Source organism: Peromyscus maniculatus, chromosome 23 (assembly GCF_049852395.1).
Source record: "Peromyscus maniculatus bairdii isolate BWxNUB_F1_BW_parent chromosome 23, HU_Pman_BW_mat_3.1, whole genome shotgun sequence".
NCBI lineage: Eukaryota > Metazoa > Chordata > Mammalia > Rodentia > Cricetidae > Peromyscus > Peromyscus maniculatus.
This window is the reverse complement of record NC_134874.1, coordinates 19,068,032-19,084,067: the sequence shown is the minus strand read 5'-3', so window position 1 is coordinate 19,084,067 and position 16,036 is coordinate 19,068,032. Positions and strand designations below refer to the sequence as shown.

Here is a 16,036-nt window from a genome sequence, read left to right as displayed (position 1 = left end):
GCAGGCTGGTAGTCCTTCTCTTGATGGCTTCATAGAGATGCAAACAGACCTTGGGATCTGGGCATCTACAGGCACCTTTTACCTTGGGGTCAATTTCTCCCAAGTCTCTCTCCATAAACACTGCTTCCCCCCCCCACCCCGGTGACCTTTTGCTTGAAGCAGGCACACAGCGCAGAGAAGCTCATGATATAAGCTGAGCCCCAGGTACTCAGTCAGTGGGCCCTTCACCCTGCAGCGGAACAAAGCTCTGCCTGCCTCTACAGGGAGCATGGGAATCCTGAAGGCAGGTTCCAATTATGGGTGGCCTTGGCCGTGGCTATTACAGACACTAAGAATACCATGGAAATCCCCAAGTCAAGTTCATTACAGGTAATGTGCTCAGAGTCCTCTTTCATTTTCTCTCTTCGAATGGTCTTCAGTGAATGGCTTCATTAAGCAGTGTGGTCCCTTATGGGCTAATTGTGATTAGCTTCCTAAATGGTTGTTATAGTTTCACATGCTTATGCGTGTACACACACACACACACACACCATCATCATCATCATCATCATCATCATCATCGTCATCATCCTCCTCATCATCATCATCGTCATCATCATCATTATCTCACTTTAGCACTCATCTCTGGTCAAGAGATGCACATCATCAGCAATTTCTTACCAGCCACATCAGTTTCAAGGATCAACAGTCACAGAAGAAAGAAACAAGGAAAAGAAAACCTTTCGTCTGTAAAATACCCTGGCCCACACTCATGGGAGAAGTTCCCTGTATTCAACAGCCATTCCACTGATCAGTTAACTTCAGGGGAGTGTGTTCCTGTGTGGGCAGAGAGAGAGATCAGCATTCTAGATTGTTCCCTGACTTTTCTATCCACTTCAGAACCACCTGGATCACATTGATCAAGGTTCTTCATGCTGAGGTGGCGATACCATTTGTGACTATTTGACATCCAAGAATTGTCAAATTCCGAGTTCTTTTGGAGTACTGTACAGAATAGCACAGACGAGGTGCCTTGAAAGAATAAAGTCACTCCTCAAAATGCTGGAGGCTGGAGGGACATATCGTGATTCTAGGTCTGGTGATGGCCAACAGCTAGAATTGTGTATGCTCATCCATGCCTGCAGATGTGCCTGTGTGTCTGTGCCTGTGTGTGTGTGTGTGTGTGTGTGTGTGTGCCTGTGTGTGTGTGTGAATGTGTGTGCCCATGTGCCCATATATATGTGTATGTACCTGTGTGTATGTGTGTGCACATGTGTAGGGATGGAACAGCACATATTTCTTTCACTGCCCCAAATACCTTTCCAGTGGAGGACAGTTCTTAATCACGTGAGTGCCACACTATTTAAGAGCCTAATGTTGTACTGTTTTCCAAAACCCAGACTCTAGCAGGATCCCTGGAGAGGAGCATGCTCTTCACAGGATGTGGTGGGATCAGGGATGCCTCTCATCTCCTGCCTCAGACCCAATCCAGAGAAGTTTGGTGACATAGGCCACCTCTCCTCAGTCCCTTCTGGACATTTGGCAGCTTTCTGTCTCTGTCTGTCTGTCTGTCTGTCTGTCTGTCTGTCTCTCCCTCTCTCCCTCCCTTCCCCCTGTCTGTTTGTGTGTGTGTGTGTGTGTGTGTGTGTGTGTGTGTGTGTGTGAGAGAGAGAGAGAGAGAGAGACAGACAGACAGACAGACAGACACAGAGACACAGAGAGAGACAGAGACAGAGCCTGAGCCCTCTGTATGAACACATGCCATCCTGTTGGCTACATGAGGATCAAACAGGGACTCGTGAATAGGGTGTCAGAGCCTCACAGAAGGTATGGAGGTGCCGCCACCACCTGGAAGCTTCAAGCTAGTAATTGCTTCTCTGCTTCCCTGTCTCCGCTCCCACTCCTATTATTCATCAGGTAACTAGTCTGCTTTGCAGAAAAGAATCAGCAACACAAGACGTGTTAAGTCACTCCTGTCCCTTCGCGTTCGGGAGAAGCCTGAGGTTCCCAAGAAAGGTTCCCATGTGATGATCTGTTCTCACATCAACTGCTGTGCCCATTTCTGGACATAGCAATACAAATTGTATTTTTACCTTTTCAACGAAGAAAAAGGATTGCTTTTGATGCACTAGGAAGTCTTAGGTCCAAACTTACTAACAATGACAGGGAAGTGACCATTTGTGGCCGGGGTGCTTATCCCTGGAGTCTCTGTGGGGAGCATCCCCAAAGTTTTCTGGAGAGGAGATTCTAGGTGTGAAAGAGACAGGGTGGAGTACGATTCAGCTATGACAAAGACTGAGCTGCTGACAGGCTACTAGACAGTCGGGGCAGAAAACATGACACCAGGTAAGAAAATCCAGATCCAGCGAAACCGTGGAACGGGAAGCCTATCGGGGATTTCCCAGGGTTGGGGCAGGGACTGTGTCTGTGGATGAGTATGGGGTTTCCTACCAGCAGCTAAACATTGTAGAATCACATAGAAGCTCTGCATGCTGTAATCACATGCATGACGGCACATTTCCCGTTAAGTGGCAGGCTCAGGGGTGTTATCATCTAAGCAGGGTGCACCCCGGTCCTTCAGGTCCAGCAGGGCTCTGATAGTCTAACGACATAGCAGGATTCCCAAAAGCATCCCAGCTGGATGGCCACAGTCACCTAGGGTTGAAGCATTGGAGTCCTCTATGATCACCTGGGGCTGAGGGATCCATTTGGTGCCATTTAATGGTGCTGGGGGCTGGAGTGATTGGTGTGGGCAATGAGGTCCTTATCTGACCTCACTGTCCTTCTGCTCCTTCCTTGCACCTTGCTTTTGAAGGATATTTCTAATGCTTTCTCCCAAATCCCTGAAAAATGAAACAAAACTTAGCCCTGTTGTGAGGGGTCCACATCCTTCATCTCTCTCTTTTCTTCCCCTAGGACCTCCTGAATGATCTCAGCTAGAAGGACAGAGGTCTTCTCTGGATTCGGGAATGGATGAGCTGCAGGCCCCTGTAGGTGGTACAAGAAGCTGAGATGATCCCAGATACCAGATGACAGCAAGAGAACCTGTAGGCCCTGCCCCCCAGCCCCCATACTGGCTGCACTTAACCTCAGATACGTTCATGAGGAAATCCCAGCTCATTGTAGTGGGTCTGTGGCTGAGCCTGGCATGGAAGAGGCACACCTTTACCCCAAAGCTAGACACCTGCTTCTCCGCCTGCGTTAAGGCCACCTCCTGTAGACCCTTGTTATCCGGGTCACCCTCATCACCCATATCAGCCTTCCCCATGGCTGCCAGTGAGTGTCAGACACCCAGATTTCTTTCCTTACAGGGGCAGTAGCCACTGGGTCGGCAGCACTCACTCGCAGGCTTTATCTGAACTTGACCCCCAAGTTCAGATTCACAGGTGCTGAGAGCCTTATGACTTCACATCTTCAGGGGACAGAAGTCTCCCCACCCACCACAGAAATATTTCACACAAGCTTTCATTCAGTACAACTTAAAGAGAAAAAAAAAAAAAAAAAGGTTGGCGTCACTGCCGTGGAAGAAACTGAGTCCTGGAATGCCTCATTTCCTGGCAACCAAGTCATCTGGCCATGGTCCTTCTATGTGCAATAGTACTCTGCCCAGTTGTTGATGATGATGATGGGCAAAACCAGCCAGCATGGCCACAGTGTGAGGACACCAACGCCAGAGGACTTCATTTCTCTGGTAAGCAGGAATGAGAATGAACAGGGTCCTGACTAAAGTAAGGCCGTTTCATGGACTTCTCTAAGTGAATCATCTCTTTCCACGCTCTGTATTAACGACGTTAGAACAACTCTGAGCTTATAGATTTTCCTCTCTAGTGGGGAAAGCACTTCACTTAATATACCATCCTCTCTTCCAGTGTTGTTTTTAGGATCATTTCAACAAGTCACTGTCATCCCAGAGGGCTCTGCTGGGGTCAGAGGCTAGAAAGAGATTGACATGATGCCCTGTCCCCAGGACATACTGTATCACAGCCACAGAGGAGCCTTCTCTCTATACTGTGAATGCTGCTTCTTGTGGCACCAAGGGCCCAGTGTTCTGTGATGCTGAGGACTCCATGTCCTGGCGGCGAGCATTCCTAGACAGTGTCTTCTTTAGTGTGCTTCTGTCCATTGGCTGCTTTTCCAGCCCCATCTCAATGAGAGTCTCCCCCGTCGTCCCTTACCAGCACAAATTTCTCTTTCTTCGATCTTGTTCCTCTTCCAGTTTGAGGGCCGGGATCAATAGGATGCTGTGAGGTTGGGTTTGTCTCACTTCCCATTCAGGGGGAGCAGGCAGGCATCCTTGTGTGTGATTGATGCAGCTCTGCTCCCAACCCTTATTCAAACTCCCAGCCAGTAAGAACTCCTATTCAGGAGCATATCGGAATGGTAGACGTCCTCCGTCCTCTAGTTTAGCTGGCTGGATCATATTTCAAGAGCCCATACTCCACGTGGCATATGAAGTGAGCCCTTTAAGATCTAAAAGAGGAGACCCTGTTCCTGTGTTGCTGGAACATCACATCTTCCAGCGCCTCCCTCTGCCCTTGACTTCTCCCCTCTCTACACGGTACTTCCTTAGCTGCTGTGACTTCATCTCTTCACAGAGCTTGTTTCTCGACGTGGAACGCTGTTCCCTCACATAACTACAGGGTTCCAACCTCACTTCCCTCCACTACCTGAGGTACTGACTGGGATGGTTAATCACAATTTTCAACGTGGTAATATTAAGAGATGCCTAAGATGAGTGAAGAATACTTCTGAGCGGGTCCGGGAGGCAGTTCCCAAGACAATCAGATCCCGAGGCCTCTGATTGGTTGATGGCAGTTCCTGGATGGATTAATAATCTGATGGCGCTGTTGGCTGGGAAGGGAGAAGGGAAGCCTGGTGGGAGGAAGTAGGTCACTAGGGGGTGAGGCAGGTCACTGGGGCTGCGTCCTACCGCCAGCCCTTTCTTGTGTTTGTTTTCTCTGCTTTCTGTCTGGCAGGATGTGAGCAGCTGTCCATCCTCACACATGCCTGCTGCCGTGATATTGTCTAAGTGCTTGGGGCTAAGTGACTACTATCGAGCCCTCAGAAACATGAGCCAACGGTAGGTCTGTCCTCTCTCATTTTTGTCAGGGATTTGAACATGGTCACAAGAAAAGTAATTTACCTGGCAGCCATGTTCTCCATAGTTCATCATTGGCCCCCAAGACAATTCTGTTCAGATTTGGGGCTGAGCCTGTCTTTTTTCTGAGACCAAAACTCTACAGAAGAAGGGTCCTCCCTCCCTCCCTGTCTCTCTCTCACTGGCTGTTCCACTCTGGGCACCTGGAATAGACACTGCTGAAGAACTCTGAGCTACAAACATATGTTCAGAGGCAGAAAAACAGAAACCGTGTCCAAGCCTTTCCAGTTTGAGTTTCTGACTGTACCCAGAGGGCTGGGGCTTTAGCTCAGTGGGTAGAGCACTTGCCTAGCATACACAGAACCCTGAGTCTAACCTCTAGAACCTCATGAACCAAGCATGGTGGTACACACCTGTAATCCAGAACTTTGGAGGTGGGGGCAGGAGGATCATAAGGTCAGACTCATCCTTGACTATGTAGTGAGCTTAAGACTAGCTTGGGATATGTGAGATCTGGTCATCTGGGGCCTAAGCCCTCTGAAGGACTTGAATTAGGGAGATGGCCCTTGGTTGGCTTCCTGAGTATATGTGGCCACCATCCTGGAAGAGGCTGCTCCATGGTTCCATCTTTGGAAGTGAGGCCAGGGCATGACTCAAGGACCACAGTCCAAGAGTGATGGTTGGTATAGAGTGATAAGCTCTGCTAGGACCATGATTCAGAGTCCCCTCAAAGCTCCAGCTTGGGCTTGGGAGGTAGACGATGCCGGAGTTTACAATGGCAGTGTGGAGGGTAGAAACCCCTAGAAAGATTGCACCAAACTTTTCCTGTCTTATGGGGTTTTCAGAGTGACTTATGGAAGCAGGGATCATTTGAGCATGCCTACTTGTTCCAATGGCTGGAGAATCACACTTGGCATGCTACACATTGCCGGCATGGAGAATCACACAGGGAACTGACATGCTACCAGCCAGCATGCCAACATCCTTTCTGATTGGTCAGTGCTACCATCTGCTTTGTTTTGATTGGTTGGAGCCTGCATCACTCCATCTGGCAGAATTTGAACATCATTCATTTGTACCTAAGCAAGTAGGAAGGTTCACGTAATTAGTGGATTCTCTCTGTTGCTTCTAGAGTGCCTTCTGAGTGATCCCTTAGTTTGTTGGAAATAACTCAGTAATGGCACACACGTGTGTGTGATATGTGTGTGTGTGATATGTGTGTGTATGATATGTGTGTATGTGTATATGTGTGTGTATGTTTATGCATATGTGTGTATGTTTGTGTTTATGTGTGTGTATGTTTATGCATGTGTGTGTGTGTAGGCTAGAGGTTTATATTAGGTGTCTTCCTCAATTGCTGGTATATGTTTAGAGACAGGGTCTTCTGGGCTAGAGCTAAGCTAGCCGCCCTGTGAGCCAAAGCAATCCCCCTGTTTCCACCTCGCCAGTGCTGGGATCACAAGCATACACTTCCACACCAGGTTTTTATGTAGTTCTGGGGAGCTGAACTCAGGTCCTCATGCTCATATGGTAAACACTTTACAAACTGAGCCAGCTCCCTAGTAAACTCTTCTGGTAATACTTTGCAAAGATCTTCTTTGGCTTCCTCAGACCTGGACGGTCAGGGTAGAAAAGAGACACCCTTGTCATAGCGACCTGCCAGGGTCCAGCCACACAGTGTTTTGTAGTCCGTACTCACCACAGGGAGTGCAAAGCCAGCCTCATTTCTCCTCGGTCCCGAAAGTTTGCATTTGTGCCAGTTTCCACTACTGGAGGGATGCAGAGGCTCGACAGCGGGCCACTTACCCATCCTTCCCAGGGAGTTGTGGCTGCTCTCCAAAGGTAGCCGAGCAAATTTCCCTCCCTCCCTGAGGACACATGCTAACAGCTCTGCGGGCCTGGCAGCCACACAGCAATAATTCCAGGTCCTGTCTCTGTGGGGAAACCCAGCTCCCACCTCATTTACCTCCAATTTATTCATGGTACAAAACGGGGGTGTGGGAGGCAAACTTAACTTGGCTGTCAATTTGCTTCTAAGGCAAGATGGAGAATCTAGTCTAAAGTGTGCATTTAAAACAAGAAAGCAATTCAGTTTCAAAAGGCACCATCCACGAGGTCCGGACCAATAACTCAGCTATTAAACAAGTCATCCTCTGGGGTGGCACATAGAATAAGTTGTAGGAATGTCTCCAAAGAAAGTCATTTGTTTCGCAGTTTTGCCAAGAAAGGAAACACTTGAGAAATATGTATTTTATGTTGGCAAAGTTGAGGTCACTTTCTCTGCTCGTAGATCCCTGCACTTCTTAATCACATGGCTGCCACTGCTACAAACCAACAGTGTGTCCTGGGCGGTCCCAAGGTGGAGCTTGCTCTAGCCATGTTATGAGGGAGGAAGAAGGAAACAAGGGTGTCTGCTTATAGCCCTCTGCCTTGCACAGGGCACAAAGTGAAAAGATGCACCTCTGTGTTCATCCCTAGGCCACTTGCCTTTCCTAAGCCATGGGGAAGAGTCTATCCCAGATCCCTTGCAGCTAAGGATGGGGAGTACAAATGATGGGGCTCTTTCTGGTCCTCCTCCCATCTTCTCCCCTCCCCTCCCCTCTCATCCCTCTCATGCCCTCTTCCCTGTGTGTGTATGTTTTTTGGAAGAAGAATGTTTTTATCAATAAAGGTGATCGGCACCAGGCATAGTGGGTCAGTTATTTTTTGCTAACTTAACACAATTTGGGAAGTCACTTAAGAAGAAGGAACCTCAACTTAAAAATTACCTCCATCACACAAGTCTGTGGGCATGTCTGTGGGGGTATTTTCTTTATTAGTGATGGATGTGGGAGGGCCCAGCCTACAAGTGGTATCACACCTGTGCAGGTAGTCCTGGGGTGTCTAAGAAAGCAGACTGAGCAAACCGAAGAGAGAGAGAGAGAGCATGGCAGCATTCCTTCGTGGCCTCTGCTTCAGTTCCTGCCTCCAGGTTCCTACCTTGAGTATCTGCCCTGATTTCCCCTGAAGATTGACTGGCTTGTAAGCCAGAAAAAAACACAACAAAAAACAAACAACAACAACAAACAGCAAACAACCAAACCAAAAAAAAAAACCACCAAAACCCCTTTCTCCCCAAACCAGTTTTGGATAGAAAACTGCCAAGACAGTGGCAGAAGCAAATGAGGACACATACTGACCCACATCTGTATACTTGGTGCTGGAGAAGGTGAGGCAGGAGGATTTCTACAAGTTTCAGGACAGCCTGGTTGAGCTACAGTGTGAGATCCTGCAGGCAGGCAGGCAGGCAGACAGACAGACAGACAAGGAGAGCTTTCTTCCCCCAGTGTGGGTGTACAGCCAAAACAGGAAGCTGGGGAAGGCACATTCCCTCTTCTTCTCCCCTCCATCTTTCCCCTTTTTCTCTTTCTCAACCATCAACGTCCAGTGTCCCCAGGATAGCCCATTGAGTCCTCAATGACTTGTTGGGGCAGAGCCTGGGCCACACTCCGCATGAATGCATGGTGGGTAAACTATGGCTGCATTGATGCTCTGGACATCAGGCGAGGTACTGGCACTGGGGAAACAGGCTGGTCTCCAACCTGGATCCATGGGATTCCCTAGTTAACCACACCCACATTCACATCTGAAGGACGGGAAGAAAGGGTGCTTCTGCCAGTAGCTCTAGTGTTTCAGGGAGGATGCTAGCCAGGGGGAGATGCCTACAGAGTTGTGTGGGTTGGTGATGGTGAGTTGGGAGTCATTGTCTGGGGACTATCAAGGGAGTGCCTTTCCAGGCACGTTTCTTTGATGCCATGACAAATCACATACAGACCCTTCATATCATTTGGGGCTTTGGCTGTGAACACAGAAAGGGAGTTTTCTGGAAGGCTGCAAAGGGCAGGCTCAGGGGTGGGTGGGCTTAAGTACATGTGGGTTTGAATGATTGTACCTGAGCAGCAGGGTCTGCTGCCCCTGTGCTTGGGAACCGCTAGCTAGTGCATGTCAGATGGTCGAGTATTCCTATACCAGGCCAATCAAGAATGGAAGGATCCAGCTGGCCCCATTTGAGTGGTACCCGGGGCTGGGTGGGTGGGCAGTGAGCCAGGTTTTCATGCGGGGAGCCGGCATGGGATCAAGGAGTTTACAGCTCTGCGCTCTACTAGACACCCTATGGATGGTGGTTCCCCAGGCTCTGGAGAGGGTCAAGACCTGTGGACTGCCCCAGCTGTCCATCAGCAACGTCCAGGAAGCTCCTGGAACTCATTTCCCATTTTAGCATTGCCTCCCCAAATCTATCCTGAACCCCAGAATCCAACCGGACCATCCTAGTGAAAGCCCCCCCCCTCCCCCCCCCCCCCCCGGTATCTGACGCATAAACAACCATTAACATCACCCCCTAGTGGCAGAGATGGGAAACAGCGCATCCTGCAAACACCCCTTTTATTTTTTAAAAGTTTTGGCAATTTCATGCACATACATAGTTGTATGGTTATTGCATTTACCCCGATCCCCCTCTCTTGTCACTCCTACCCCTGCTGACCCCTTTCTTCTCGGTGGCCCACCACGACTAGATGGTTAAGACTTACTGAAGACGCCACACACCGGATACAGGGCAAAGAGAAATCTACTGGAACTTAGCTGGGAACTTCAGCACCTCCCTACTCCCTTTCCTAGCAGGGAGAGGCAGTGATGGACTTTTCCCAGCTAACGCAAACTGCAGACCACACAGCACACTCGATGGATGGAGTGTGGTTTATTCCCCGCCATTGCTGCTCCTGAGCCCCCCCAGATGAAACACAGCGTCAAGATTCACTTTCTGTAAAGTGCCCGGGACAATGAATGTGAGCAACTTGGGGGCAGCTTCACATGTTTGCCACTTCATAGCGTTAGAGCATCCCATCTCTCAAAGGCTCTCCTGGGCCATTTCCAATTAATCTCTGCTCCAGCCCCAGGCAATCGCCGACTGTTCCGTCTCTGTAGTTTTGACATTTTTAGAAATGATCCCCAGAATGCCTAATTTTTAAATGCTTAGTTTCCCCTCACCCCAGGGTTTCTTTTTTTCCCCCCATGGGTGTATGTGTGCGTGCATACACGTGTGCACATAAAGCCAGAGGACAACATCAGGTGTCGTCCCTCAGGAGTGCCGTCTACTTGGTTTACTGAGACAGCATCCTTCACTGGCCAAGAACTTGCCAAGCAGACTAGTGGCCAGTGAGCCCCAGGACTCCACTGGTCTCCACGCCACCTTCACCCCCAGCACCTGGATTACAGGCATGTACCACAATGCCTGTTTGATGTGCTGGGATCAGGCTTGGGTCCTTATACAAACACGTCATCAATTGCATTATCTTCCCAGCACCTGCTATTTTGGGGTTTGGAGTTGCTAGGTAGCCCAGGCTAGCCTTGGCTTTGCAGAAATCCCCCTGCCTCCCCCTTTAGACTTGCTGGGGATACAGGTATGAGTTACCATGCTGAGCTCCACCATGGTTTTCTGAAGGGGTTATCAGCAGATGCCGCTCATTGATAAGCAGTGTTTTACCCTCTGCCTACATGGCGGCTCATTAAGTCCTTTACTTGTTGAGGTGTACGGTTTATGCTGGATATGAGAACTGTTATGTGCTAATACCTGCCTGCCCATACCGTCATGGGCAGCATTCTCACCCTCGTGGGTCCCCAGGAAACTCAGGACTGTGCTATGTACACATGTAACTCAGAAGGAACCTGACAAGCTGGTTTCCAATAGCTTTTTATCATCCTTTCGCCTCTTATTCCCACTACCAGAGCCTGTGGGGGTCCTCTTTCTCCACACAGTAGCAACACTTGGTCTTGCCTGTCTCTTCTATTCCAGCCATGGTTTGAGTGTGATGTGGCTGGTTTTCTTTTCTAATTTTTTTTTTCAGTTTTTGCATATCCCCAGGGACAAATGAAATTAAGCCCCTTGACTTCCCAAACATTCCAGATTTAAATTTTGGCTCATGTGGCACTCTTTGAGGTTCAGATTCCTTAAGTCATTATGTTAGTGCTAAATTTAATCTTTTTTTTAAACTTAAAAATTTTATTTTACGTAGATGGGTGGATTTTACCTGCATGCATGTCTGTGCAATATGGGCATGCTTGGTGCCCATGTCGGCCAGATGAGGGCATTGCACTCCCTAGAACTGGAGTTACAATGGGTGGTTAGCCCCTGTGTGGGTACTGGGCTCTCTTGCAAGTACAGCCAGTCTTCCTAATCACCGAACCATCTCTCCAGTCCCCCAAATTTAGTTTTTATGTAAAGAGAAAATTTAAAGACTCAGATAATAGATGACAGGGGGACATTTTGGATCATCACTAAAGATAGATAGATAGATAGATAGATAAATAGATAGATAGATAGATAGATAGATGATAGATAAATGATAGGTAGATAGATAGATGATAGATAAATGGTAGATAAATAGATAAATAGATAGATAGATAGATAGATAGATAGATAGATAGATAGATAGATAGATAGATGACAGGTAGATATATGACAGATGACAGACAGAGAGACAGACAGGTGACAGATAGATGATGGATAGAGATATGACAGATATATGACAAAGACAGACAGATAGATGACAGATATGACAGATAGATAGGTGACAGATGGACAGAGTTCTGAGACACAAAAACCCACTATATATAACTGGAGATTGAAACCTGGTTTTTGCAGGTGCTGTGCAGGCATTAGGCAAAAGCTCAGCTTTTTTTTTTTTTTAAATTTTTATTGAGATAGGGTCTCATTAAACTTCCAAGGCTGGCCTTGAACTCACTCTACAACCCAGGCCAACCTTGGACTTTTGGTCCTCCTGCCTCAGCCTCCTAGGTAGCTGAGATCATAGGTATGAGTCACTGTTCCTGCCTGTTGAAGGCTTGCCGTAGAGAGCAGAATGACGTAATCTTTGTCAGCAGCCATTTGAGTTACTTGTTAGAAGCACTTAACTGTCCACCCTTAGAACTCCTTGTGGAAACAGGATTTTTTTTTCTTCCAGGTTTGAAAATAGTCACCTGTTGCCCACAGCAGCAGACACAGCATTTGAATTTTGAGTGTGGGGTGCCGGTTCTGGCTGCTGAGCACACGACCAAGCTGCTGTGTATTTGGACATTTCCCAGCTCTGGCGGCTGCTCTCTTCTAACAGATTTTACACTCCCCTTTGCTCGTTCTGCAGGGAGCCTGGGGGGGGGGTGAGGCCACACTACGAGGTACAGACCAACAATAGCACCCTAAAGCTGCCCCTTCCCCTTGGCTGTCCAAAAATGGAGTTGAGGATTTGGGTTCATTCAAACCCAATGAATTAGGGGAGGTAGGGGAGACATGTCTCAGCTTCCTGTACCACAGCCCCACTTTACATTTAATTTTGAGTACAAGTAGTGGACCCAGTGTAAAACCCCTTATCCTACAGGGAACTACACCATATTAGACAAATAAGAGCCCAGGGATAGCAGCGGATCTTTGCCTCTTTCCTGCCGATGATTGCGGAAGGGGATCTAGTTTGCGGGCTCCATGGCTCCTGCGAACTGAAGGAGATGTCTCTGCGGGCTGGTGCCAAGGGACCTCCATAATGAGGAGTGGGGCAGCAGCAGGCAGGCGCCGGCATCCGTGATGACCCACTTACGCTTCTTTAAATTAGCATGCATGACATCATTATGGCAATTTTGAGCAAAATGTCTTTAGTCTCATTCCTGATCTCCCCCTGCACCTCTGTACTGCTGATTCTCCCTTGTAACCCTCTGTTTCTTTCTGCTTTCATGTCCCAGGTGACCTTACACCCACCCTTGGTCCTTACCCCTCAACTATTGTTTTTTTTTCTTCCCACCAACTATTATTTTTTTCTTTCAGTAACCCACTGAGTCCGTTAATGCTGCCTATATCCCCATGGGTGTGGGGGCATCCATTGGAACATAGGCATCCCACCAGTGGCCACATACCCTCAAAGAAATGCTCCTTTTCCAAGAGGCAATCAACCGCCAGTTACTCCCCCCTCTTTATTTAGGCTTTACTCACGTTTTCTTCCCAGCCCCACCCACCTCTCTCTTACCAGGGCTAGGATTCACTTATCACCTAGGAGAGAGAACATGTAGGATTTTTTTTTTGACATTCTAACTTTGTGCTATCTCATCCTTATACTTTCCATGTACATCCACTTTGCTGAAAATTCCGTGAGTTAATTTTTCCTGGCAAATGAATAAAATTCCATTGTGTATAGGTACCACATTTTTATTATCCATCCATCAGTTGATGGATATCTAGGCTGATTCCATTTCCTGGATGTTGTGAACAGTCCAGCAATGGACACGATGAGTGATGTCTTTGCCGTAGGGTATGGAGTCCTCTGTGTATGTGCCCAGGAGTGGTGTAGCTGGATCACATGGGAATTCCAGTTCTATTGGGGGGGGGGCATTCTCCCAACTGATTTCCACAATGACTGTATTAATTTGCACACCACCTCCACCGATGAGTAAAATCTCTTCTCTCCCCACATCCTCTCCAGCATTTGTTGTTAGATTTCTTGATGACAGCGACTCTGACTGGGGGTATCGGGTGTCTCAAAAAGAGTTTTAATTTGCATTTCCCTAATAACCAGGCATAGTGATCACTTAAAAATACTTATTATTTATTCATGTCTCTTATCCTATAAACTGTTCATTTCATTAGCCAATTTGTTGGTTGGCAAGTTTCTTTTTTCCTTTAAAATTCTGGATATTACCGACCCCCCCGCCCCTGCCTGAAGTATCGCTGGCAAAGATTTTCTCCCATTCTGTGGGCTGTTTACTCTGTTGGTAATTATTCTTTTCTGTGTAAGGTTTTGAATTTCATGGTGTTCCAATGTGTAGACCTTGGGGCTGGTTCCTGTGCTGTTGGACTTCTGCTAAGAAAGTTCTTGCCCGCATCCATGTTTTCAAGAGCATCACTTATGTTTTCTTCTAGTGGTTTCAATGTTTCAGGTTTTAAATTGAAGTCTTTGATTGACTTTAGGTTGACTTTTGTACAAAATGAAAGATATGGTTCTAATTTCACTTTTCTGCAAGTGGATATCCAGTTTTGCTAGCAGCATTTGTTAATAGAGTTTTCAACATTGTATATTTTTGACACCTGTGTCAAAAATAGGTGTCACGGCTTCGTTGGTTTATTCTTGCATTCTCTAATCTGTCCCATTGGCCTGCCTGCTTTTATGCCGGTATTAGGCGATCTTTGTCACTATAGCTCTGTAGTGTAATTTGAGGTCAGGTTTTGGGACACTCTAAGCCACTCTAGCTCACCAGATTCTCCCTGGTCTCTGCTTGGCTGGCTCTGGTAGAGACATGGGCAGCCTAGGCCTGGAAGCCAGTTCCCCTGACTCCAGACAGCCTGGTACCTGGTAAGGGCACACCAGTGCACAATGACAGGTCCCCTTTAGCTTACGATTCTCACTGTAGCTGACTTACTCATGGGTATTGCGATCATCACACTTTCAGTGCCTTTAGTATCCTCCATTTCCAAATGAGTAAATAGCAATCTCGTGCCAGTTGTCTATAGTTGCCATAACAGATCAACACAACCTTTGGGCTCAATTTGTAAGAAACTATCCTCTCCTCACCCTGCAGGCTACACGTCTAAATGTATAGGGGCCATGCTTTCAGCAAAGGCTCATGGGAGAATCCTTCCTCGTATGTTCCAGCTGCTACTATTAGCCAGAAATCTTTGGCTTGTGGATACCTCCCTCCAATGTCTGCACCTTGGTGACATCTTTTCTGTCTCTTTATAAGCACACGTGCTATTGGGTTTAGGGTTCCCCATTACCCAGCGTGATCTTGCCTTGCTTCTTGTCTTGGTTCCATCTGGAAAGACCTGATTTACACATCAGTCACAGCCACAGGCAACACAGGTTAGGACTTGGACATATCTCTGAGGTCCACAGACCGCAAATCTGGCAAGGTGCTGGGAAAGACCGTCTGTGGCTGCTGTATTATTATTATAGAGGAACATGTACCAGCCAGGTGGCATGTGTGAGGCTGGAATGAGGGCGTGTAAGGTAAGACAGGAAACCAGGAAGCTCCTTCTAGAGGATGGATTCCAGCCAGGGACTGCTTCATGGTCACTGACCCTCAGAGGGTGTGCTTTTCTACTTATTGATCTAACCTGATCTCCTCAGAGTGGGGGCACTTAGACATATACCCTAGGTATCTGTGATCTCCCCCCTTCCTCCTTCTTCATTCTTCTCCCCAACCCCATATCCCTCCCTCCTCTTCTCCCTCCTTTTCCTACCTCCTCTTTCTTCCTCTCTCTCCTCCTCCTCCACCTCCTCCTCATTCCTTCTCCCCCACCTTTGTCTTTGAAACAACTGTATTAAGATGTGATTCTTAATTTTGTATGGCACATGTATTGTCAGTGTTGTTTAGAGGAGTCAGAGCTGGGCAGCCATCTCTACAATGAGTTTGAGCACAGTTTATCATCCCGCAGATACTTTGCTTCCTCTGGCGGCTACCCCATCCTCTCCACCCTGGGCTGTCACTAAGTTGTTCTCTGTGTCTGTGGCTTTGTTGATTCCTTTCACTTAGGATGATGGTTTTTGAAGCTCAGCCTTGCTGGAGCACATGCCTGCACTCCATTTTTTTTTTTAAACTGCCAAATGATTGCAGTGCTCTTGAGTTGAGTAGTACAATTACCGAGTGGGAACCATAAACTAAAACGGCCGTCTCACTGAGCAGTTCCTAAGAGCCAAGCTCTCTTCTAATTACACACATTATTTCAATTGAGATGCCTTCAGAGGTTGGACAGGAAAAGCAAATGGGTCCAGTGGACTTGGGGAAAACCATCCCAAGTGCTGGCTCAGTCTTGGTCCATGGCGGGTGGGGTACAGCCTCCACTCAGGATTGCTAATGGCTGCCTTGTGGGTTGTGGATTGCCAGGAACTCTGTGCCTTTCGAGAGAAGCCATGGCTGGGTGTGGTGGCTCATACCCTTAACCCCAGG

At 47.8% G+C, this 16,036-nt stretch overlaps 1 protein-coding gene across 1 annotated transcript in view; it reads right to left on the bottom strand.

Moving 5' to 3' along the window:
• Positions 1-16,036, bottom strand: part of Tmem132c (transmembrane protein 132C) — a 323,353-nt gene that overhangs the window by 38,143 nt on the left and 269,174 nt on the right. The window lies entirely within an intron of this gene.